The following is a 5,239-nucleotide window of genomic DNA, read 5'->3' as shown; positions in this document are numbered from 1 at the left end:
TGGTAATGCATTTGTGGTCAGGGAGCAGTGGACTATATTGTTAATTCCGTATTGTTCTTCTGTATCATTTCCTTTGGGATAGGTTTTTTGAGACTCTTGAAACAGTTTCTTTTCTGAACAGTTGGGGGAAAATGTGTTACTTATGGGGTCAGTTTCTTCCGACCCACTTCCACCACACAATAGATATATTACATATAAGGTTTCTATGTTTGTCCTGGCAACCCAACAGGTTAGATATAAATTTATTAAACAAAATGGGGTTCAAGATGCAGGACAGTGTCTATGCTAAAATTTATCTCTCTGTTTGATTATGGTGTATGTTTGTGATGGCTAATGTTTTTAGGAAATATATTTGATTGACTGACTGGAACATCAATAGAAATTTATCATTGTGGATGGTTCAAATTATCAGATATTTATTTATTTAAAGCTTGCCCAATCCTGTTCTTTCTTGTATCACCATGTAGGCAGTTTGGTGGTGGGAGCTATCATTTTCTAAACCTCCAATCTATAGAGTTCTTGGATGCCTATAAATGTACCTCTGTGATATGCCCTGTTAATTTTATGTTATTACCATTTAATATCAGTGTACATGATGGAATGGATCAGGCTGAAGTGCAGGCCATCAATTTGGTCTGAAACAAGGGCTTCCTTTTAAGACTAAAGAGTAATACGAAGCCAAACATTTTTCCAAACAGGCCACATCAAATTTGCTTGTCTGATGTAAAGAAAGTTAACAAGGAGGCTTGTTCAAACATACATTTCAGTGGCATCCATTGTAGTTTTGCTAGGGTAGTTTTCCACTTACCCCCTCTGAAGGAGGAAAGGACAAGAAATTACCCCAGTAAAAATAAAATACTCAAAGATGAAGACATGTTTAGAGATTCTAGGAAGTCAAACTTTTATTCCCATAATGTTCCTATGGTGTCGCTTAAGAAAAGTCTTAAGACAATAGAGTTCATCTTTCTGTTGTGATCAGAAATTCTCTTTTTTCCTTTTTCTCTTAAAGATTTCCACTGTCTTTATAAATTAGATATTTTCTGTTACCTGATGCCCAAGGCCATACGGTGTCTCAAGGATACAATATTAATTCTCTAATACATACTGTAGGTAGTATTTCAAAGGAACTTTTGTGTTTCAGTTTGCAACATTTCTGCAAGGCACTTCCTCAAAGAAATCACCGTTATTCTGTCTTTCATTTGCCCAGCATACCATAATGTGTGCTTTATGTATTTATTTTGGGAGACCGCTGCTAGACTTCGAGCAGATCTCTTTCACTGTTATCTTTTAAACCCTAAAATGATTTGACTGACTTATGGCAGAAATCTCAAAAGTACTGTTTTGCTTCCACCCAATATGGCTGCCCCTTTCTCTCTCTACTGAAAATTTCAGTTGGCTTCTGTCTTTTGAGTTCTTTGAATAATCATAGTTACAATGAAGTGCTTAACAATGTTAGTCCTGCCTCAGAGCCTTTCAGGTTTTCCTTTCCTCAAGCTTCAAATGCTACCAAGCCTCCCTTTTTCTACACTTGGGGAGAAGTGTTGGACTTTTCCCATGGACTTCATAGCCATTCATGTTGTGGTGTGGTGCAACCAAACTAATACAACAGACTGCAGGTCATACGTAAGCAATGAACTAGAAATTCATTCTTTACCACTCTAGACCATGTTTTACTAGCAGAGCAGAACATATTTGTTCTGTATCAAAGGGGGAGTTCACACGTGCATGATGGTGCCATGAAGTGATGCTTCTACATCAGGGCTGAGCAACATACAGGCCTTGCTGCCAAATTCAGTGGCAGCAAATAACATTCCTTTTAACAACAAAAAATGGTGCTTTTAGCACTATTGGAGAGCTAATATGGTCAAATTTTAAGCTTTTAAATTTTAAGCTTTAATCCTTTTAGTGCTATGGAGCAGTTTACCAAACTTTGGTGGCAAATGGCTGATATGCTTGCTAATTTCTTTCAGGGTGCCCTGTGGACTATACAGCCCATGAGGAGGGGAATCTAGGGGGGAAAATGCCCCTCAGACCTCCTGAAGTTGCCCATCCCTGTCCTACATTCATCAAAGATCAAATGGCACACAGATGGAATTTTCATACTACTTGACCGTAGTAAATCAGGACAAAAACCCAACTTTCTGTGAGGCAGCGCAGGCTCAGGCCATCTGCAAGCTCATCTTCTCCAAGCAGCAAAATAAACTGGGGAGTGCTCCTGTCTGCCTGTCAGTCAATATTGAAATCCTGTTTATTTCTCCAACTGCAAAAGACTTTTGCTACAGGTCTGGATCAAGCAGTTACAGAGAGGTCAAAAGCAAGGTGGCACCTTTAATTCAAGATAGCTGAAGGAACCCCCTCACCCTGAAATATGACTTTGGCAGAAAGGAAGAGTTCACTCTTTTCCCCCAGGGTCTGTTAAGAAGTTGAAGCATGTTGGAAGAGCAGTAGGGAGAACAGCTCCATTGATGCAAAATCTATCATGTGTCTTCTTTTTGGCTCCCTGGTGATGCACATAATGTAGCTAAAATTGAGTTATTTACTTACATGGCATTTAATGAGTTTAAGTAACTTGGTAATATGTCATGAGTAAATTGCACCAGAGTGTTTATATAGAATAATGATTGTTAGTATTCAACATCACCAAGGACATGTGTGTAGGGACAGTCTCACAACCATCATATAAAAGCTGTAGCATTAATCTGGTTGTGCCACCATTCTCTTTTTAGTCCTCAAATGGTGCAGCTTTTCAGGAGCTGTACAGCTGTACACACTTGCCTCATATTTTGCAGTTGAAGGAGGAAATTGTGTAATAATCTGGATTTTTTTCCTCACAAAAATAAAGTTTAGCACTCTAAACTTGAACACATCTTCTTGGAAACAAGTATCTCCATCTTTTCCAGGGAGTGGTCTGACAACAGTGCATTTTGCATATCCCAAAGTCTTCAAACGGACTAAGGGTGCAATCCTAATTAGGGAATAATCCCCACTGAGATTTTCCATCTGAATGTGTGAGACTGTTCTGTACTAAACAGGGTGTGACTTATTAGCTTGGGTGCTCAGCACGGTGTAGTCAAAACCAGTTTAATCTGGCCACCATAAAGTTGAGTTAATATGTTTGCAATTCCAGCATATCTAGATTTGTGCACCTATTGCCTTAAGAGCTTATCAGTTATATATGTAGCTCTGAAGATGTTCATTAGCAGTGCATATTTTGACCTTACCTTCACATGTTTGAAGTAACAGTGTACTACCATTGGCTTGGTTCGTACAATCAAATCGACCCACTCATTGCTGGTGCCCACTCATTCTGGACCCATTCCCCTCGTAGCTTGTGATGTGCGAACCTGGTGAAGGTGGGTTGTTGGTGTAGTTAACAAACCCCCACAACCCATGGGCTGTTTTAGGTTGTGGGTGGTTTGCTAAACATGCCAACAACCATGGTTTAAGCCACCACATTTCAATTTTATCGTGCAAACCAGGTCAGAGTCTTTTGCTGTACAACTAAAAAGGTAAAGCTTGAAGAAGGGCCAAACTGAATGTGACATATGGAGAGCTTTGATGGATTCCCCTGCAGTTTATTTTAACCTAGTAAATATAGCCATGGAGGAGTGGGATTTGGATTGGGGTTTTAAAACTCTTCCCTGTTCTGTTTTCTTTATCTGAATTGCCTCCCACCCAGCTGTTATTTCCCCATGTGGCATAAATAAGCAGATAGTGGGGATGGGATTTAGGTTGGGAAAATGGCACAAACTCTGTTCTGTTTAACCCCACCTCCAGGCTGCATTTACCATTAAAAAGGGGGGAAATCCACCCCTAGATCTCCCAATCTCATATATGGTCAATGTGTGTTGGGTGGGATGATGGTGATCTGAGGGTGGAGGAAGTTTACATAGTTCTGTTGTCAAGGTCAGTCAAGCCTGGTAGGATTTAGACTTACTGGACTTAAGAGTGTCTGCAGAGGACTGATTAAAATGGTCTGTCCTAGGAGGCTAATGGAACTGGTTAGTTTTCTGACGGCTGTTGGGGATTTTCCTGTCACCTCTACACGTGATTTTGGTCAAAGCCCTGGTTGACCTCTTGAATGGGGAAATGCCCGAAGTGGCTGACATGATCGCTGCACAGTTGAGTAGAACCTGAACATTCTCTACAGCTGAGTAGAACCAAACTCCTTGGTTTTCCAGGGAGCTAGGGGCAATGAATTGAGTGGGATGGCATCTAGAGAAACACTGGTGGAAAACGCAGAACGAGTCTGACTGAACACAGGGTAGAGCTCATTTGAAAGCCTCGTGGCAGTGAGGGTGGTAAAGAAATTGTTCTTCTCACCATTGTATCTGCACTGAGTCACCGAACAAGCCTTTGTTGGGGTGGGCAAAGGCCTATTTTCAATGGTGGCACTTGATTTGTGGAATGCAGTCCCCAGGGAGGCTTGCCCAGCACCTGTGTTAGCAACATAGGACTGTGCCATTGGGATGTAACACAGAGACAGTGCAAATGATTTTTTTGCTCCCTCTTGGCTGCTAAAAGACTGATACTACAATACTGGAAGGATAAAAGCTCACTGCCTATAATGCAATGAAGCCTTGACAACAATCGCAACATTTGAAAGAGTGGTATATAGGCATCACTTGCAAATGGACTTGCAGTCAGGGCCAGAAATATTGGAACAAGGATAACTGTTTTGGCAATTGGCCTCTGTACACCACAACATTGAGGTTGAAACGAAACACACCCAGATGGGAGCAAAGGCAGGACTTTCAGCGGTAATTCAAGGGGTTTGACAAAAGTGGGGCACTAACCATTCAGGAAGGACAGCCAGTAGTGGCATACCCCCCCCATCATTGGTGGCTCATAAGTAATGGAACAAACCAACATCATTTCAAACTTAAGGATCGCCTTTAATACCTGGATGAAAATCCTTTGCAGTCAATGACTGCCTGAAGTCTGGAACCGATGGACATGCCCAAATGCGGAGTTTCCTCCCTTGAGATGCTTTGCCAGGCCTTTACTGCAGCTGCCTTCAGCTACTGCTTGTTTGTGGGTCTTTCTGCCTTCAGTCTTGTCTTCAGTGAGTGAAAAGCATGCTCATGCATGGTTGCATGATCAGTTGCATGGTTGCATGATCAGGTGCATCAAAAGCATGGTTGAGATCAGGTGACTGACTTAGCCATTGAAGAACATCCCACTTCTTTGCCTGGAGAAACTCTTGGGTAGCTTTTGCTGTATGTTTTGAGTCATTATC

The sequence above is a fragment of the Heloderma suspectum genome, chromosome 5 (genome assembly GCF_057233095.1).
Source record: "Heloderma suspectum isolate Gila_16-S chromosome 5, 16-S_ref, whole genome shotgun sequence".
In the NCBI taxonomy this organism is placed as follows: domain Eukaryota; kingdom Metazoa; phylum Chordata; class Lepidosauria; order Squamata; family Helodermatidae; genus Heloderma; species Heloderma suspectum.
This window is presented reverse-complemented; position numbering follows the sequence as displayed.